Raw genomic sequence first — 22,399 nt, 5'->3', positions numbered from 1 at the left:
CAGTTACAGCTTTTCTTTTGGACTGAACAACGTTTTTTACAAACAGATAGCGCAATAGAATAGCTCAAGTGGAAAGGAACACTTCCTATTTAAACTTCTGCATCCTACACTGTTGGCAGTTCTGTGTAGGTGGCAGTTACGTGATTTTATTTCGGTGATTGCAAAATAGAGTCGAATGTATGCACTGGGTAGCCGAGGCAGCTAGTTCATGGTGATTCAGTCAACCAAGTAAATGAATTTACTGAACATGCTGCAAATTACTACAGGGAGCCTGTGTGTCAGAATTCTCATCCAGTGTGGCGCAACGGCGTTACGATAGAAAAATGAGTCGCAGAGAAGAGGATTTGGTGGTCTGTTGGACGAATGGTAGGTTTTTACACCTATGGTCTGGGTTCGATTTCCACTTCTGTCAATGATTTTAGATAGGGAGAGACAGATTCCATTCTATCCTGGCTGCACCAATGAAGAAGATATAATGGCAGTGTGGTCTGAAAATTCACATTAAAGATGATATTCCTTCTCTACCAAGTAGACGGTAGGTTGAACCACAATAAAGTCTGGAGTGGCGACATGTTGAAACTCTATCACCAGTAACCTTTCTTATACTAGTTATTTATTTCAACTGACGAAACAAACGCTATGTATGGTCACAGGACACTTATTCGATCTTTTATCCGAGCTGCTGTATGTCGATAAAATTGGTTCTGAACTGGGAATGCAACTCAGACCACCCTTAACACGGAATTTGATCCCTTCGTGGCAATACAGCTCGGCTACAATTTGTTGTTTGTTAAAAAATGCAGATTCCTCAACATCTCCACATATTACGCTTGAATGGGATCGAATCCTGGTCCGGCACTAAAGATTTAATTATGTATTATCAAGCTCTAGCATGAGAACACCTATCTGCTGGTGGATAATAATTTTGATTTTTAATGTATTTTCATTCGTTGTCAACACTAAAGATATCTGACGTTTTTAACTCCCAGTGAGACACAGAACTATTTGCGAGATGACTGTAAGTTCAAGATGTTATTCTGAGCTGCTGATGGAGAAAAATTCGGTAGCTGATGTCTCTTTGTGTGTAGTCAACAACGATATGTGTGGGGCTCTATGCCGGCCGCGGTGGCCGTGCGGTTCTAAGCTCTCCAGTCCGGAGCCGCGCTGCTGCTACGGTCGCAGGTTCGAATCCCGCCTCGGGCATGGATGTGTGTGATGTCCTTAGGTTAGGTAGGTTTAAGTAGTTCTAAGTTCTAGGGGACTGATGACCACAGCAGTTGAGTCCCATAGTGCTCAGAGCCATTTGAACCTTTTTTTTTTTCTGGGGGGGGGGGGGCTCTATTCCTAGTGAGCGCTGAACTCTTCGTCATATTATTTCTAGTTCAAACATGCTCACATGTCACTGCTGGTGCAACAAACCCATATTTAACATTCGTTTTCTCTAGAATATAACAGCGATAGGTGCCGGGTTGGAGTCCTGGGAAGGAAAAAATTAATGTTTCGTCTCGTCATTTCAGTTAAAACATCTAGCTACTGCCGCGAAAATCCGACATGTCACATTTGACTGTGCTTCAATAGCAATTCGATTAGGTTCTGGGTTCGAATCCGTGACCAACACAAAGCTTTACCTCGCGGCATTTCAGGTAAGTTACTTGTGAAGAAGCAATATTTAACATCTCTCGTAGTTCGTTAACTGGGACAATAGATGCTGGGTACGAATTCTGCGTCTGTTAAAAATGTTTGCGTTATGCAATTTAAAGTTGATATTTGCTAACTGATACTATCTAAAATCGGGGTATGTCACTCTCTGTATGCCTAATCAGGAATGACTATTAGTTTCCGTCAGTCACGAAATCTTTGCTTAGTCTGGATGAGCTGGGTTTGAATCCATATGCGGAACAAGACGGTTCGTCGTGTCATTTGAAGTTCATACATATTCTCAACTAGCTGCTCGTGAATAACTTAAATTTTTAATGCCATTTTGTGCTAAATAATAAGTACGGTATGTTACTTTGAAGATGAAATCATGAATACGACGAACTTACTACGTGCATCACCAATCTGACGTAATAATGAGAGTGGTAACATTTCAGGTATGTCATTTATTGTAATAAATGTGAGCTTACAAGCCTTAAGGACAGTCTTATCTGTGGTAAGGTGTTCCCTGATATTTGTAGTATCGTGGTATTACTTTACATCTTGAGTTATTGCGATACAGAGTAGTGTTTTCTAGTGGTGACTTATTAGAACCATTTTCAATAGTCAAACGACTGTACCAAGGAGTGATTAGAGGACCTGCTAGACAGCTGCATTATGCTGGTTGCATGCGAATCAGGCGAAATGCAGTTCAGGTCGTTCGGATACTTTTGAGCACGACTGTACATCTCGAGGTGAAAACGTACGAAAATGCACAACTGCACTTTTGCGAACTTCTGTTTTATTTTCGCATCAATACTGTTGTGAACCCACCATCTGGTATCAATGCATTACATTATCATCCATTATATATAATCATTTTGATAGTACACTTGATATTATAGATGAGTAGGACACAAGACAGGACATAGATAATGTCCGTTTGACGTCAACAGTGTAACATTTCACTTTTTTTGAATAGGACAATGTTCCTCTCCAATCATTTTTGGATTAGTTACAATAAGCGTACGCTGCAAGAGAATTCACTTGTATTTTTCAATATGTGGTCTGTTGTCGGTCTGAAGGTCTTCCATTACATCGGCAACGTAGTGCAACTCCACCGAGGGCTGTCTGGAGCAGGGTGGAGATAGCAATGTGAAAGTTGCGAGCTGTCGGAGACGATCTTCATATTCCTAATGCGATTAGGACATCGTATACTCTTGACGACGTTTAGCACCTGTGCGGTCAGTCACCCAATTTCAGAATTCATGTTGAGCAATCCTGCTAAATTCCCATAATATTGTCTTTTTATATTGATGAGTAATATGGATAGTCGTCACGTTCATGTGCCGTCTACAACGCAAATTTAATGTTACTATCCTAGGAACTAACCTGCAATACGTTTTGTATTTCATAATCGGAACTATCATCAGAGCAATGTCAGGGAACAGCATGCAGCAGTGCCTTGGTACCTACTTGGGGACCTGCTTGAGTCGTGTTCTAAGGAAAGGGTAGTTGCTGGTTCACATTATATTACACTAGCGAGAAGTACCGACTTTTCCTTTTCTCTGCAAACATCCAGAACTAAATTCAGTAACTAAATGCTAAGAATATACTTGCATTGTGCCAATTCAAAGATCAATAGATATGGATATAGATATAGATATAGATTTTTATATTTAAAGCCATTCTCGTTCTGCGTTGGAATAAACATCATTCATTATTTGCTTGTTCTTGTTACGATTGTAATTGTCATTCTCTCACTCGCAAGAGTTTTCACATTCCTATTTGGTATCGATGCACATGAAGATTGGCTATGAAAGAAAGGAATACTGAATGTTACGTCATGCAGAATACACTCATTTACTTCGGCTCCTCGTGATCAACGCTACAGGAGAAGAGAGATACATAAAGTTGACAGTGTGAGGACAGACATGCTGGCACAACTCTGCAACTATACAGTGTTACCAGATAAAATGGTGCTGCGTAATCGAAAGTATAGTAGGACTTTGCCACAGTAGCAGACAGCTGCTAATTTCGGACCATGACCGTGGATTACACTTCGGCCAGTGCTGGTTAGAGTGTTGCAACTGTAAATGGAAGGCTTTCTTTGATAGTCTTGTGCTGATGCTGTCTGAATAAATTATGCTATTGGATAAAAAGCGGTTTAGTTTTGAGACCTAACCCACGAGGGGGGAAGGTACAGTGGTCTGCTTCAGGAATTCCAAGCAATAAAACACAAAAAACAACCCAGGAAGGGTTCGAACAGCTACTTTCATGCAGAGACGTGCATTTGGAATCTGTTCATCGTTACGGGGTCAAACAAGAGGGTAACATTACTGAAACAATGATCGGGCTAATTAGTATATAATAGAGCATACAGATTTCAAGGAGGAAACGTATGAAGACGCAGACTTCCTCGTTATCAATATGTGCGGCATATCTTTCGTGTTAACGAAAGTAATATCCCGCTTTACCTCTTCTTACGTCTCAAATGAAATGAATGTCATGAGGAATCGAATATTTGTTGACTGCGTCTCTTCTTGCTTCCATCCTTACCAACGTATTTCTTCATTCTCGTGGTAATCATGACACCCCATGTGTATGCTGCAAAAGATTGCATGTGGACAAATTCGACATCGAGGTGCAAAGCGTTTGGTATCTTACATTATATTCAATTCGAATAAGCTTCCAATGTATTTTTACTTCGTTTGAATTTTTAGATGATTATGAACGTTACGGAAAATTATCTCACATGCTTTATGTTTAATGAGAAACATTGAATGACCCGTTTTGCTTTCCCTACGTTGAAATGATATAATGTCGGCGTCAACAGCCTTCTTCGACACCGGAAGCTGAAACTTGTACCATTCTGGATTAATGATAATTGGATGTCTCAAATGTATACATAGCCCACAAGGCGACGTCAGAAACCATCAGGGGAGAACGCCACATAAAAACCAAACGTGCGCGCACGTCTCCACTCTGAAGAACCGTATCGGAGAATCACGGCAAGCATTTCGCTGAAGAGCTGCCTCGTAAGAGAGCCGAGAAATGGCAGCGTCGTAACAAGGCTGTAGGCTGGCATTACCTCGCTAAATTCACTTGCCATTCGTTTTCCACATCAAGGCTCGTACGATATAATCCACTGTAAGATGATACAATTAGGAAGTATATTTAATTTCTGGACTCCAAGAACGGCGTTCTTTACATAAGTAACACCTGTTTGTGTGTGCATTCGGGAGGACGACGGTGCAATCCCGCGCCCGGCCATCCTGATTTAGGTTTTCAGTTCAAATGGCTCTGAGCACTATGGGACTTAACATCTATGGTCATCAGTCCCCTAGAACGTAGAACTACTTAAACCTAACTAACCTAAGGACATCACACAACACCCAGCCATCGCGAGGCAGAGAAAATCCCTGACCCCGCCGTGAATCGAACCCGGGAACCCGGGCGTGGGAAGCGAGAACGCTACCGCACGACCACGAGATGCGGGCAGGTTTTCAGTGATTTCCCTGAATCGCTTCAGGCAAATGCCGGGATGGTTCCTTAGAAAGGGCACGGCCGATTTCCTTCCCCATCCCTCCCTAATCCGAGCTTGTGCTCCGACTCTAATGACATCGATGTCGACGGGACGTTAAAACAGTAATCTCCTCCTCCTCTGTTTGTGTGTTTAAGGTTGCGTTTTGAGGCTCAAGCAACATCGCAGTGACTATAGTCCGCCTCTTGCTGACAGTGTGTCGTTAGCTCAGAGGTTCCCTTGTGAGTTGCAGTGCTCGTACTATATGACATAGCAGTTCCAATCACGGTAGAAGCCGCTGACTACAACCTTTTATTTTCCATTTTAATTAATGGAGTTGCAAACTACTAGTAAAAATTCCTTATGCGAAATCTGAAGAATGCCTTTAAACATCAATCTTCGTCCGATTTCGACTTAAGTTAATATCATGGATGTCTGCTTTGCAAATGCCAAGGTGTTTCACTGTAAAATAGATCCTGAAAAGATTCAAACCGACTGTCAACGATATAAATTTGAGCTTTGTTCGTCATATAGGTCTAACATGTCAGGAGGTTGTTTATGAAGTGCACATGTTGATTAATATAGTTCCCCTCTTCTAAATTTTTCCAATAGCATTTAACTGTAGACGTTTTCTAACACCGGCGTCAGCAATTCCTTTCCGTTCTCTGAAACCTCCAAAACGACAATTTTTTCTGGTTTAAATCTGATGACCTTAACTATCACTTCCTATCAACAATAAATACTCCATGAATCCATACATGGAACTCCAAATGTGCAGTGTTCCTGCACTGCTACAGAGCATGCATTGCAAGGTATTCACACAGTTTATCGCATAGACTTACCATAAGGAATGAAACAAGAACTGTAATACACTTTACACCACAGACGCTCACTCTGGCTTGACGAAAACATCCAAACATTGACCTAAAGTTGCACAAATAATTGAGTTTGAAAGGAAAAGAAACGAGGTGTGAAGCATTTATAAATTCGTCGAATGTAGTGAGGTGGTTTAAATTCGTCCCAGTCTTTAAAATTAATTTCGGGCCATACTCAGCTCTTGCGGATTTTGTAATATAATACCCGCCTACTAATCAGGGCGTCTGTCTCCGTTGCTTTTGAGCGTGAATGGAAATTGTAGAAATTTTCTGTGGAGCAACATTTAATTATAAAGCGTTTTAAATCATCAAAAGCGATGAGCGGTAGCAGGCGCTTTCCATATAGAACGGGGGAGTGCAGCGGCGGTGCTGTCGCCCCGGCCGCTGCCGGTAGTCAGCAAATGGATCCCGGAGTTTTGCCGCATACGGCGTCCAGAGGAGGACAGTCTGCAGGAAATCTGCCGCAAAATCGTTACTGGATAAAATTTTGATATCGGTGTGTCAGAAAGCGAAATAGAGTGAATCTGCGCTACCATTACATTCACGTCTTCAGCATTCAGACAGAAGAGGCTATAAAAATATTTTATGCCAGCTGCTCTCGATCCACTGACATTATGAACAGAAACAACGCACCTACCGCTAGACCACAGGCGTAATAAGCCTAGGGTTTCTCTATCATGGGAAAGGTTTTCCTCCGGGAAGTGCCGCAGGCTACAGTATTGCCAGATTGTGCAGATAACTGGACTTAGGGAATTAGCGAGTTGGCCAGTTTTTTTGTCCCATGTCGCGATCGGCGTGGACTTAGCCTCTGAAGCGACCGACCGCCGGTCGAGTTTTATGTCAAAGAGTGTACATCGCACTTCGTCCTTGCTCTAGTTTCCCGCTGATTCTTCGCTGTGCGAAGTTAACCAGATGTTGTCTCTGGGCCATATTGTAATGATGAACAATGCGCAGTTCACTATAACTTTGACACACACTGCCTTTACCATTCTTTCAAGTGCCTCGTGTTGCGGTGCCATCCCAACACTGCGCGACAATCACGCTTGACCTGCGACTGGGAGACTTCAGGCAACATGCAGCGCACTTTCATTCATACCCACCAAGTAGTTAATATGTTATGTTACTTTATCTATCTAATCCATAAGTTTTGCAGAGCAGTGTACATGCAGTATCAGTGCATGTCGATTTCTGACTGAAGCCTAATAAGAAAGTACGTGTCTTCCCATGGCATCCCAGACGTGCACCATCAGTGACTAATCAGGGGACTGAGCAAGCCAGTGGACGACCAGTACGCTCGTCGTGGCATTTGCGGTGTGAACTCCAATGTGGAGTCTTGCGCTAATCTGTTGAATTATGACATTTGGTGCCGTGGTCATAATAAAATGACTTACCAATTTTGCTACATACTGGAGAGCATTCACTTCAAGAACCTTCAAACCAGTACTGTTCTGACACCAAATATCTCACCATACCATGACAAGAAATACGTTCACGAACATGATCGTGGAGATCTGACCGTTGCAAACAGAAACGAGGCTTCGCTGAACACACAAAATGTCACATATTGTCCGCGTTGACTATAGCTCTGGCCTATACAAGACTTTGTTGCCTGTAGTACGATGTCAGCAGTAGACGTCGTGTGGCAACCCATGTCAGTCCAGCTTCCAGTAGCCTGCTCCTGCCATATCGTAATGACTCTCTGCCTGTAGCCTCTGCCCGAATTTCTACATCTACATCTGCATCCATACTCCGCAAGGCACCTGACGGTGTGTGGCGGAGGGTACCTTGAGTACCTCTATCGGTTCTCCCTTCTATTCCAGTCTCGCATTTTTCGTGGAAAGAAAGACTGTCGGTATGCCTCTGTGTGGGCTCTAATCTCTCTGATTTTGTCCTCATGGTCTCTTCGCGAGATATACGTAGGAGGGAGCAACATACAGCTTGACTCATCGGTGACCGTAAGTCCTCGAAACATCAACAAAAGCCCGTACCGAGATACTGAGCGTCTCTCTTGCAGAGTCTTCCACTGGAGTTTATCCATCATCTCCGTAACGCTTTCGCGATTACTAAATGATCCTGTAACGAAGCGCGCTGCTCTCTTCTATCAACCCTATCTGGTACGGATCCCACGCCGGTGAGCAGTATTCAAGCAGTGGGCGGACAAGTGTACTGTAACCTACTTCCCTTGTCCTCGGGCTGCAATTTCAGCTGTTATCCATCAATTCGTCCGAATTAATCGGACAATTCTACAATATTCTTGTCGTGTAGTCCTTTTGCATTACAGCCAACAGCCTGCGCGACCTGCCGGTATGATACTCCTAAGCTCACCATACAATAAATTAGTCACCTTAGTGCGCATGCACAGATGAATTTTTAAGCCTTCGCAGGTGGTTCAGCTATCAGTCACGTGCTCAACCGCTATGCCCAATGTCACTGTGTGAGCATAAGACAGTAGTGATCAGTGAGAAATTGACGTTTCAAGCGGTAAATGTAAGGACATTTCAGAGTGCAAAACAGGGCCATTCGTGTTTCATTTTTTTTTTTATTTTATTTGTCTAGTGCCTTAGGACTAAACTGGGGACCCAATCTCCAAGGTCAAGGAATGTGCCAGTACGTAAAATTACATCCGGAAAGTAACAATAGATAAAATAAAACGTTTATGAATCCTAAAAATACTACAACATGTAAGTTTATATAAACGCAATCAACAGCTTAGCATAGGAATTAACTTAATTTTTCAAGGAATTCCTCGACGGAACAGAAGGAGTGACCCATGAGTAAATTTTTCAGTTTGGTTTTTAATGCGCTCGGATTACTGCTAAGATTTTTGCATTCTTGTGGTGGCTTATTGAAAATGGATGCGGCAGAATACTGCACACATTTCTGCATAAGAGTTAAGGAAGTGCGATCCTAATGCAGATTGGCTTTCTGCCTAGTATTAACTGAGTGAAAGCTGCTAATTCTTGGGAATAATCTCATATTGTTAACAAGAAACGACATTAAAGAATATATGTACTGAGAGGCCAATGTCAGAATACCCAGATTAACGAACAGGTGTCGACATGAGGGTTGCGAACTTATTGCTCGAGCTGACAGTTTCTGAGACAAAAATACCCTTTGAGAATGGGAAGTGTTACCCCAAAATTTAATAACATACGTCGTGAGTGAATGAAAATAAGTAAAGTAGACTACTTTTCGTGTAAAACTACCACTTACTTCAGATACTGGTCCAACAGTAAAAACGGCAACATTAAGTCTTTAAATAGGATCCTGAATATGAACTTTCCGCGACAGTTTAGCATCTACCTGAACACTAACAAATCTGAACTGTCCAGTCTCACTAATCATATTCCCATTCTATTTAATTACATCGTCAGTTTTTGTTGTATTCTGTGTTGGAAACTGCAAAAACATATTATTCCTGTGATTTAGCGATAGCTTATTTTCGGCAAGCCTTGAACGTAAGTCTTGAACTACATTATTTGAAACAGTGCCAGTGTTGTACACAACATCCTTTTCTACTGAGCTAGTATCATCAGCAAACAGAAATATTTCAGAATCACCTACAATACTAGAAATCATATCATTCATATAAATGAGGAACAGGAGTGGTCCCTGCATAGATCCCTGAGGCAACCTACCAGTTTTAACAGTGCCCCAATCGGACCCCACATCAATGCCATTCTCATTATTGTGGAGAATGACCTTCTGCTCTCTGTCCTTAAAGTAAGAGGTGAACCAGTTGTGAGTTACTCCCTATATTCCAAAATGGTCCAACTTCTAGAGCAATATTTTGTGATCAACACAACCAAACGCCTTACTTAAATAAAAAAAAGATGCCCAGAGTTCGAAACCGTTTGATAAGTCCATCCAGTACATCACATACAAAAGAAAATACAGCATTTTTAGTTGTCAAACCACTTCTACGACCAAACTGTATATTTGACAGCAAACTAAGTGAAATAAAATTATCAATCATCATTACATACACAGAACTTTCAACAACTTTAGCGAAGACTGTGGGTATGGAAATAGGGAGAAAGGAATAATGTAGAGAATTTTAGCTTTCTCCCTTTTTATAAAGCAGCTTTACCACTGAATACTTTAGTCATCCAGGAGGCTGGCCATTCCTAAAGAAAAAATTATAAATACAGCTAAGTACAGGGCTAACATGTGTATCACAGTATTTTATATTCCGCCAGATACTCCATCATATCAGTGAGAGTCATTAGCCTCTGTGATTTAATTATTGCCAGTATCATGAAGGAGTATTTCAGATATGTCTTGGAAATCCATTTTCCAAGAGAATTGCATGATTCCCTGTACAAATTAAATTTCAAAAAAATGGTTCAAATGGCTCTGAGCACTATGAGACTCAACTGCTGTGGTCATAAGTCCCCTAGAACTTAGAACTACTTAAACCTAACTAACCTAAGGACAGCACACAACACCCAGCCATCACGAGGCAGAGAAAATCCCTGACCCCGCCAGGAATCGAACCCGGGAACCCGGGCGTGGAAAGCGAGAACGCTACCGCACAACCACGAGATGCGGGCAATTAAATTTTTATTTAATTCGCCAGCTATGGTTAAAAACTGACTGTTAAATTCTGCAGTAATAGAAAATTTTTTACTACGTACCGACTTCATGCCCTCGACCTCACGTGGCTGACTAGACGCTTCCATCATGACTGACCATATGATTTTAATTTTATCCTGTGAATTAGCTATTGTACCACACATACTCTTTGCCTTCGGATCGTTTCTCCCTATATAGGTCTGCGGCAACAAAATATTTTCGCATTTGGAGGAGAAAGTTGGTGACTGGAATTTCGTGAGAAGATAGCTCCGCAACGAAAAACGCCTTTGTTTTATTGATGTCCATCCCAAATCCTGTATCATTTCAGTGACGCTCTCTCCCCTATTTCGCTATAATACAAAACTTGCTGCCCTTCTCTGAACTTTTTCGATTTACTCTGTCAGTCCCATCTGGAAAGAAACCCACACCATGCAGCAGTATTCTAAAAGAGGACAGACAAGAGTAGTTTAGGCAGTCTCCTTAGTACATCTGTTACATTTTCCAAGTGTCCTGCCAATAAAACGCAGTCTTTGGTTAGCCTTCCACACAACATTTTCTATGTGCTCCTTCCAATTTAATTTGTTCGTAATTGTAACTCCTCGGTATTTAGTTGAATTGACGGCCTTTAGATTTGACTGATTTTGTAACACCCCACACGTCACTTATCTGGTTTTGGTGTGTTTTTACCCGAGGTGTGTGTTTACCCCAGATCAACAGAAAGTGCAAAACTGCCGCAATGTCGGATAATGCAAAGAAAGTAATAAGGCCCTGTGACTCCTGATTGGACTGCGGTGGTAGTATTGACATTAATTGATTCAGAATTGATCCCTTTTAATTAAAAAGGGTTGCATATTGATGTTATATTCAGCTATTGAACACCAGATGGAAATGTTGAACATAAAATTAATTAAGAAAGTGACTTGAGATTTCAACTACTTGATTGAAAACAGATGCAGTCGATTAGCACAGATTTATTTTAACTCACGACCTTCAATCATCACATTACAAGACTCTCCTAGCAGGCAGTGGTAATAAATTGCGTTTGCGTGGAGTAAAGTGCGACAAATCAAAAGTAATTCCTATCGACTGACCCAGGCATAATGTGAAGTGCGAAAAGAATTCTACAATACATGGCCCATGAAACCCTCATGGAAACTTTGCCGACGTGATCCAACAAATTAATCAGTGGCCAGAGCGGGCGCAATATCACCGAATTCAGAGTGGCAGGGCGACGTTGTTATGCGGATGTCAGCTGACCTCGTGGTGCTGCAAGGCTGCGCTCGTCTATTCACTTCTAGCTATCTTGCTCAGTACATAGCTGAATGAAAACTTTCTATCTCCAAGCTCAATCGTTACATTTGCGAAGTCCTAAACTGCAGAGATGCTCACTCTCTCTCAGGCAAGCTGAGTAAAGAACGCCACGTCCACACTCTAGGAAAGCTGGGAACAGAAGACCTCTATGGAGACTTTTCCCAGTCCACTCTTTGCCTTGGTTTCTCCTCCAGCAAAATCACTTACACCAATTGCAGCACAAGTCGCGTTAATTATGTGTCGCTTCCCAGTGCCGATCAATGCCTGCTCTGGGAAGTGAACAAATTCCCACAAGATTTCTCTTCCTCTCAACATCTGCTATTTAGCTCCTCCCAGACCACTCATCAAGGTTAGCATCTGCACAAAACACCAAATTTTCCGGAATTCTGATTCCCAGGAGAGTACTTCAAATTCCTTGGTCCTACGTTCCCATCGGAGGCCAGCGTTTTTCATTCTGTCGCTCTTCACCTGATTTACTTCAGACTCTGCGGACCATGAATTCAGCGTGAAGTTGCTATAGTCACGAACATGCATATTTTGGCCTCTGTTGGCCGCTCCACCGTAGCTTTGCGTGGCATTCTTGCATGTTTCACTGAAAACAGGACAACGGACATTTATCAACAGGCGTACAAGTTCTCCGTATGCTTCCCGGTACACCAGCATGGGGTCAACCACACAGTCACTGTCACTCATCTGAAGGCAGCTGGAGGTCGTGCCCCATTACCACTTTCTCAGAGCTTGAGCTGCCCTAAGCTGCCTATTGTCGCTTCCCTTCGCTGCTCCCCAGCCGGCCACGGTCACTCTGAATATTTCCCTGGGATAAACTAGCCTCCAGTAAATCGACGCATTTCCACAAAGGTTTCATGTCGTGTGAATTACTTTAAAACCATCACCCAACATTAATTATTCCAATACGTCCATACTATACCCTCTACAAGATGCATTGTGCCTTGTCAGTCATTTTTTGTTCAGCCCTACTGTTCGATCACCGTGAGTTAGGTGATCTTTAATGACTTCATGTAAGGGGCATAGTTCTTGCCATCCTACAATTTATCGTGTAACCGAAGTTTAACGGATTCCTTTTAGCACTCATGTGGATGACCTCACACTTTTTGTTATTTAGGGTCAACTGCCAATTTTCGCACCATACAGATATCTTTTCTAAATCGTTTTGCAATTTGTTTTGTTCTTCTGATGACTTTACTACTCAATAAACAACAGCGTCATCTGCAAACAACCGAAGACGGTTGCTCAGATTGTCTCCCAAATCGTTTGTACAGATAAAAAACAGCAAAGGGCCTATAACACTGCCTTGGGGACCACAAGAAATCACTTCTGTCTTACTCGAAGACCTTCCGTCAGTTACTACGAACTGTGTCCTCTCTAACACGAAATCATGAATCCAGTCACATAACTGAAAAGGTACTCCATAAGCATGCAGTTTCACTACAAGCCGCTTGTGTGGTACAATGTCAAAAGCCTTCCGGAAATCCAAAAATACGGAATCAATTTGAAATCCCTTGTCAGTAGCACTCAACACTTCATTCGAGTAAAGAGCCAGTTGTGTTTCTCAAGAACGATGTTTTCTAAATCCGTGTTGACTGTGCATCAATAGACCGTTTTCTTCGAAGTACTTCATACATGTACATCTACATTTATACTCCGCAAACCACCCAACGGTGTGTGGCGGAGGGCACTTTGCGTGCCACTGTCATTACCTCCCTTTCCTGTTCTAGTCGCGTATGGTTCGCGGGAAGAACGACTGTCTGAAAGCCTCCGTGCGCGCTCTAATCTCTCTAATTTTACATTCGTGATCTCCTCGGGAGGTATAAGTACGGGGAAGCAATATATTCGATACCTCATTCAGAAACGCACCCTCTCGAAACCGGCGAGCAAGCTACATCGCGATGCAGAGTGCCTCTCTTGCAGAGTCTGCCACTTGAGTTTGTTAAACATCTCCGTAACGCTATCACGGTTACCAAACAACCCTGTGACGAAACGCGCCGCTCTTCTTTGGATCTTCTCTATCCCCTCTGTCCACCCGACCTGGTACGGATCCCACACTGGTGAGCAATACTCAAGTATAGGTCGAACGAGTGTTTTGTAAGCCACCTCCTTTGTTGATGGACTACATTTTCTAAGGACTCTCCCAATGAATTTCAACCTGGTACCCGCCTTACCAACAATTAATTTTATATGATCATTCCACTTCAAATCGTTCCGCACGCATACTCCCAGATATTTTACTGAAGTAACTGCTACCAGTGTTTGTTCCGCTATCATATAATCATACAATAAAGGATCCTTCTTTCTATGTATTCGCAATACATTACATTTGTCTATGTTAAGGGTCAGTTGCCACTCCCTGCACCAAGTGCCTATCCGCTGCAGATCTTCTTGCATTTCGCTACAATTTTCTAATGCTGCAACTTCTCTGTATACTACAGCATCATCCGCGCAAAGCAGCATGGGACTTCCGGCACTATCTACTAGATCATTTATATATATTGTGAAAAGCAATGGTCCCATAACACTCCCCTGTGGCACGCCAGAGGTTACTTTACCGTCTGTAGACGTCCCTCCATTGATAACAACATGCTGTGTTCTGTTTGCTAAAACTCTTCAATCCAGCCACACAGCTGGTCTGATATTCCGTAGGCTCTTACTTTGTTTATCAGGCGACAGTGCGGAACTGTATCGAACGCCTTCCGGAAGTCAAGAAAAATAGCATCTACCTGGGAGCCTGTATCTAATATTTTCTGGGTCTCATGAACAAATAAAGCGAGTTGAGTCTCACATGATCGCTGTTTTCGGAATCCATGTTGATTCCTACATAGTAGATTCCGGGTTTCCAAAACGACATGATACTCGAGCAAAAAACTTGTTCTAAAATTCTATAACAGATCGACTTCAGTGATATAGGTCTATAGTTTTGCGCATCTGCTCGACGACCCTTCCTGAAGACTGGGACTACCTGTGCTCTTTTCCAATCATTTGGAACCACCCGTTCCTCTAGAGACTTGCGGTACACGGCTGTTAGAAGGGGGGCAAGTTCTTTCGCGTACTCTGTGTAGAATCGAATTGGTATCCCGTCAGGTCCAGTGGACTTTCCTCTGTTGAGTGATTCCAGTTGCTTTTCTATTCCTTGGACACTTATTTCGATGTGCAGTGCGGTGCGGTCTTCCTCTGTGAAACAGCTTTGGAAAAAGGTGTTTAGTACTTCATAATGTTCGAACACAATATATGTTCCAAAATCCGTTGCATATTGACGTTAACGATATGGGCCTGTAATATAGTGGATTACTTCCACTACCTTTCTTGAATACTGATGTGGCCTTCGCAACTTTCCAGTCTTTGGGTATGGATCTTCTGTCGAATGAACAGTTGTATATGATTGTTCAGTATGAAGCTATTGCATCAGCATACTCTGAAAGGAACCTAATTGGTATACAGTCTGGACCAGGAGACTTGCCTTTATTAAGTGATTTAAGTTGCTTCATTACTCCGATTTTTGGAGGATTTGGGGGTTACAGTATGGAATCTCGCTACGAAAACCCTGTCTTCACTTTTTCCTGTTTCCGTTTTGATGTTCAAATGGTTCAAATGGCTCTGAGCACTATGGGACTTAACATCTGAGGTCATCAGTCCCCTAGAACTTAGAACTACTTAAATCTAACTAACCTAAGGACATCACACACATCCATGCCCGAGGCAGGATTCGAACCTGCGACCGTAGCGGTCGCGCGGTTCCAGACTGAAGCGCCTAGAATCGCTCTGCCACAATGGCCGGCTCGTTTTGATGTTCCTTATTAACTCAGGATTATTTGTTGCTAAGAGGTCAAGTGTGTTTTCACAACCGTTTACTACTCGTGTGGGCCCATGAAACAACTGCTAGAAATAATTTTCAGAGAAAGCATTTAGCACAATTTCGGATGATGTTTTATGCGTATCTCCGGAATTAAACACATATTTTCGCCAACATACCGAGGGTAAATTAAAGTCACCACCAACTATAATTGTGCGGGTCGGGTTCGAGTTTGAAACTGAACTCAAGTTTTCTTTGAATCTTTCATCAGTTATATCAACTGAATTGAGAGGTCGGTAAAAGGATTCAATTATTGTTTTATTCCGGTTGCCAACAATGACCTCTGCCCATGCTAACTCACAGGAACTATGTAGTTCAATTTCGCGACCAGATAAACTGCTTCTAACAGCAACAAACACGACCCTGCCAACCTTGTTTAGCCTTTTTTTCTTCGCCGAAATTTCTGCTGAACTTATCTCAGGCTTTAGCCAGCTATCAGTGCCTATAACGATTTGAGCATCAATACTTTCTATTAGCGTTTGGAGCTCTGGTACTTTCCCAACACAGCAATGATAATTTACAACTGTTATACCGATGGTCCCTGTATTTAAGTTCTTCCTGTTTTCGCCTGACCTATTCAGAAGAATCAGAAACCCAACCGCCCTATGGCGCAAGTCGAGGAATCTGCACCCTACACTTTAGCAGAACCGTCCGACCCTCTGATTCAGACGCTCCACTCGGCTCTGTACCAGAGGTCCGCAATCGGTCCTGTCGACTATGCTGCAAATGGTCAGCTCTGCTTCCATGTCGCAAGCAAGACTGGCAGCCTTTATCACTTCTGCTAGCCGCTCGAAACCAGAGAGAATATCTTCTGATCCAAAGCGACACACGTCATTGGTACCGACGTGAGCCACCACCTGTAGTTGGCTGCGTCCTGTGCTCTTCATGGCATCTGGAAGGACCCATTCCACATTTTGAATGACTCCACCCGGTATGCACACAGATTGCACATTGGCTTTCTTCCCATTCCTAGCAGCCACGTCCATAAGTGACCCAATAATGCGCCTAACGTTGGAGCTCCCAAATATCTATAATCCCACCCTCTGTGATTGCCTGGACCTAGCAGGCTGAGAAGTTTCCTCTGAAATGGGACAGACGTCAGCATCTGGCTCAGCGACAATGTCAGCCACAGACAGCACCTGGAAACTGGTTGTCAAACTAATCAGGAAGGCCTTACATGTGGCCCCCTGGGAAGTCTTTCACAGCCTGCTACACACCAGGGCGACCTCTCACTCGACCACAAGTGAGGGTTCTACCTCAGTGCGAGCAGTAACTGGGCTGGCCACCTGTGAGGACCAATTGGAGGGCTCTGACGTGCTGGACGTCCACTGGATCCCCACTACTGGCCCACAACAGTGATGCCCATCTACTGCAGCGTCAAGCTGTGTAATCGAAGCCATCACAGCCTGGAGCCAAGAGCAAAGTGTCACCAACTCTGCTCGCATTTACACACAAAAATCACAGTCATCTATAAACAATTCATTAACATTATCTCTAATGCCCCTTATGTTTTGATGAAATATGCTAATACCTTGACTACTCGAATACCTGACCTTCTTAAAAGGTGCTTCCTTTGTTAGAGAGACTTGCTTTAGAAAGGGATATCAATCAGCTGACTTGAATCTAAAAACGAAGCAACTCTAACACCAGCTACTACAGGAATTTTCCAATGAGTGATCCCACCACCACCTGCTACATTGTCACCTATAAGCTTTGCCAGCCTCCCCTTCCCATACCCACTGAGGTGCAGGCCTAGTGAAACTCGATATTTTGGTAGACCCATGACCCATGGCCATGAGGTATGTGAAGTTGCTTGATTTGATAATGTTCTGTGGCGGACTGATCAACGTGCCTACAAGTAATTCTGATGTGTTTCGTGGTCGCGTGTGTTACACATGACCATGAAAGATATCCGAAATGTGGTCAGGAAAGATCCTGACTGAGAGGGACTGTGGACGCTCTTCACAGCTAGTGAATCATAATCGCTTCGAAATCCGACAGAATTTGCTATAGGCTGGATGAAGCTGTAACATTACGAGTCAAGATAGATGTAACGGAACTTGAATAGCGTATTTGCCTCTATTGGTTACAGTAGAGAGATCGATCTTTCGGTCCTGTCTGTATATTTATATATAATATTGCCTGAATAAAGGCTGGGCGAGTGTAAAGCTATCGTTAAAATCTCACGCCGCGCGATTTGTTACGATTTGTTCGGTCATAATAATAATAACATGCTTTTGAATACAATTAAAATATAACAGCAATACCTATTTAGTGTTATTGGAAATAATATGCAGTAAATTAATGAGTAAGGTAGCCGACCCTCAGCCAGACGTGGCCCGGGAACGGAATCCATGGACCGCAATGTGCGTTCGAAACGTCGATGTTCATGTGTCCTGCAGTTCACATGTCGACGCGCAATTTGCTGCGTTCTTCATCGACCCACGAGCCGAGTGATCCACCGTACTTCCCTCCCCACCCAGAAAAAAAAAGGAAAACAGATATACCGAGCCTTATCAGTGTGTAACATCATAAGTATTTTATAATAATTTGTATGTAGTATTTACACAGATAGTTTCAGACTTTTTTGCAAAGTGGTTGCACTGTTTCGTGCTCTGTATATTTTGTGATGTTCATTTATGCTGCATGTTTTGAGTACATGAGGTTTATGAAGTGTGTCCCCTGTCTACATGTGTGAATGTTACTTCAGGCCTAACAATGACAAGTTAAATTTGACTATACTGCTTTACAGAATAAAAGACAAGATTACGTGATAGAATGTAATATGTTTAACAGTCAGTTGTAACTCTTTCAGAGAGGTTTAAATTGAAATCCCCAGTTGAGAACTGTATGTAGCTAATTGATATGTGCAATTATATGAAATTGTGTGTTCCTTACTGCTAAAAATCTACTTTTGTTTCATATTACTATGGGCCTTGTGAGAACAGTGTTTACCTGCTTGATCATATGTACCCCAGCCAATGCCTAAACCTAAAAGCTAGTGTCATGTATCAAATGTTTAAGCATATTTGTTATGCGTTCTTGTTATAGTTAATTGAATCACAAATTGTTTATAGACTTGAAATTCCAGCAACACTTACCGCACAATACAGTTGTATTGTTGGAGTTGTTCTGTATGCAGTGCATATATTATGTTAAATAAATTTATTGCGATAATAATAAAAAAATAAAAAATAGGAACCTTACACATTAATTTACTACATATTATTTCCAATAACACTAAATAGGTATTGCTGTTATATTTTAATTGTATTCAAAAGCATGTTATTATTATTATGACCGACCAAATCGTAACAAATCGCGCGGTGCGCGATTTTAACGATCGCTTTACACTCGCCCAGCCTTTATTCAGGCAATTTTATATATAAATATACAGACAGGACCGAAAGATCGATCACTCTACCGTAACCAATAGAGGCAAATACGCTATTCAAGTTCCGTTACATCAATCTTGACTCGCAATGTTACAAAGGTTCATCCCCATCTGTTAGCGAGAGAACATTACGACAGGAACTGCATGCAATGAACATTTGGAATCGGTCACCTGGAAAGAGGCCATTGCTCACACAGGCACTTAAAGACGACAATTTCATCTCGATTAGCTTGCAGGAACACCTGACTTGAACCCCACAGAAAATCTGTGAGACATATTTGGGCAGTGGGTGAAACGCCGACATCGGCTTCCCCGCAGTTTGGAGAAACTGAGCAATCAAATCCTCAGCGAGAAGCCTGACCTGGATGCGAAGTATCTGCACCACCATATGGATTCAGTCCCTAACCGAACACAAGGGGTTACAGCCGAGGAGGGGAATTGCAAGGTATTGAACGATCCTTGTAATGATTTCTCTAGGGGTGACCAATTTCTTGTCCAGTCAGCTTATACTACTCAAGTCAATGATGCGACCTTTCTTCGTTGTGCTGTTAGAACCCACCTGAGAAGTTAAAGTGACGTGAGTCACACCCAATGGCCGTCATGTAATCACACCATGCTTCATCTTCAGGAATGGCTTTCCTGTATTGAAAACTTTTGAAATGTAGGATGTAATGTTAATTAACGTATCCCACAGGAAGGAAAGTACTGGAATATAATTTTGTTAGTCTATTGCCATCAGGTGATCGAAATCTGCACTTCTTGAGTTCCTGTCTGTAACTGGCGCAGTCGTCAAGTCACACATTTAAAACGTATTGGAAGAGAAAAAAAGGTGTAGCACTTACCTAAGCTCAAAACAATAATTCCTAAAGAAACAATAGTCCAGTTCTTTTTAAAATTTTATTATTTGCTCCTTTGTTTTCATATACTCTACTGCGACAGATACTCGAATGGCCTCTGTATTATCTCTAATTTCTCAAATTTTCTCACAATGGTCATTTCGTGAGATATATGTGGGAGGAAAGAATATGTTGTCCGACCCTTCCCGGAAAGTGCCCTCTCGAAATTCCAATAGTAAACCTTTCAGTGATGCACCACGCCTACCTTGTAGCGCCTATTACAGGAGTTTGTTGAGCATTTCTGTAACGCTCTTACGTCGAGTGAACGATCCCGTGAGGAAACACGCCGCTCTTCGCTGGATCTTCTGTATCTCTTCTATCACTCCTACCTGGAAAGGGATCCCAGACTAATGTACAATACTCAAGAATCGATTGAACAAGCGCCTTCTAAGCAAAGTTCTTCGTGGACGTGTTAAATTTTCTTAAGATTCTTCCTTTGAATCTCAATATGGCCCCTAATTTTCCTACAATTTGTTTTATGTGCTCATTCCACTTAAGGTGGATAGTTATTCCTAGACATTTTACGGTAAGTACTGTTTAGAAAAATTCGCCGTCAACAGTCTAGTAGCACAGTAGAGTATTTCTCTTGCTATATATGAGCAATAGGAGTAAATTACATTTATATACATTTATTTAGTTTTAGGGTCAACTGCCAGTGCCTGCACCATTCATCAATCCTCTCTAGGTCATTTTGCAAATCGATACTCTCTTCTGCCGTTGCTACTTTCTTACAAACAACCTCATCATCTGCGAACAACGTTCAAGAGCTTCCGAAGCTTTCAGCGTTGAGTTCCACCTGCGAAGAAGTCTTGAATCCACTCACAAATCTGGTACGATAATCGGTAACATCGTACTTTCTTTCATCTCACGGCAGTGCGGGATGATGTCAAATGCCTTCGTTAAGGAACACGGCTTCAACCTGAGCACCATCGTCTGCGGCGCTACGGTTCTCATGGAGGAAGAGCTAGCTGAGTTTCGCAAAATCTCTGTTTGCGAAATCCGTCCCGATTTTTATAGAGCAGATTTTCGTTCTCCAAAAACTTCATAATTCATGAGCATAAAACATGTTCCATAATTCTACAACAGAGTGATGTCAATGATATAGGCCCATAATTAAATGCATATGACCTACGATCCTTCTTGAAAACGGGAATGACCTGGGCTTTTTTTCTGTCGCTAGGTACCCTTTGTTGCTCCAGCGGACAACGGCAAACTGCTGCTAGAAGGGAAGCAGCAGGTATCTCATGTCGTCCCGATGCCTTTCCACTACCAAACGATTGTAGTTGCTTTTCTAATCTGCGACAGATTATCTCAACTTGATGATTGAAAGGAGGAACCGTGTTACGATCCTCCGTAGTAAAACAATTTTGAAAAAATATGTTCAGTATATTATGTTCGTGTTCGAGTTTTGTTCTTTGGTTCTGTGCTGATCATAATCGACGCTAGTTGTGCATCATTTAAATCAAAAGAAAAAAAAGTTAGCTGAGACGAACACCAATAAAATAGAAAAGTGTTTTCCTTCCTTTTTTCCTGCATCGAAGGCATGCAAATTGCTTCGTCCAAATCAAAAAATTCAACTAACAACTGTTGCTGCTAAAGCTATGATCTCTCATTTGTGCTCAGAGGTGGAAAACAGTCACCGGTAGAACAGAGGGAGATGTGAGATTGCCTGGAAATTGTTGGGAACGACCTTTTGCTGCGCGCATCACTGATCAAATGCGGAGACGAGAAGAGAATGCCAACTACTGCTTATGCAACGAGATTGTACCCACTCTGTTTACACGGAACGCTGTTTTCCAATGGAGTTGTTCTCACCTTCATTCTGCCTTGCAGGATTTGAGATTTTAAATTATTTTTTAAGCGTTTCTAGTGAGGTGTTACAAAATCTCTAAAACATAAGACGCTTCAATCACTGACCTGGACTTATTGAATCCTGGTGAAGGAAGCAATTATCATCTTCAGAATATGAAAGGAGGTAATACCTTATAGTTCCTAATCATCCGTCTGAAAGACAATTTTCTGGGTTAAGTTGCATGCTTTTCCGCAGCAAGAAAGTCTGTTGTTATTTCTGATACTAAGTTTGTCAGTTGGGGATGTTTATGGTTCCTTAGTGTTATTCAAAAGAAGCAGAGTGGCGTCCCACACCGGGTTTCATGCTTTCCATTGCTTTTATACCCATAGCTTTCCAGAACTACGCTGTACAAGAACTCATTCATAATATCTTACACACTGACACCCATCATAAGCATCTCAAGGAGAGGAATGCAATAGAAATCACTTTCACTAAGACCTTATCGAGGAAGTAACATGGGATTCACGAAATGA

The 22,399-nt window shown here is 42.3% G+C and overlaps 1 non-coding gene across 1 annotated transcript; it reads right to left on the bottom strand.

The window, feature by feature from the left end:
* Positions 1-18,102: 18,102 nt before the first annotated feature.
* LOC124552638 lies at positions 18,103-18,257 on the bottom strand. Its single transcript, XR_006967946.1, has one exon. It is a non-coding gene; the product is annotated as a 5.8S ribosomal RNA (ribosomal RNA).
* Positions 18,258-22,399: the final 4,142 nt, after the last annotated feature.

The sequence above is a fragment of the Schistocerca americana genome, chromosome 1, assembly GCF_021461395.2.
Source record: "Schistocerca americana isolate TAMUIC-IGC-003095 chromosome 1, iqSchAmer2.1, whole genome shotgun sequence".
NCBI classification, from domain to species: Eukaryota; Metazoa; Arthropoda; class Insecta; order Orthoptera; family Acrididae; genus Schistocerca; species Schistocerca americana.
This window is presented reverse-complemented; position numbering and strand designations above follow the sequence as displayed.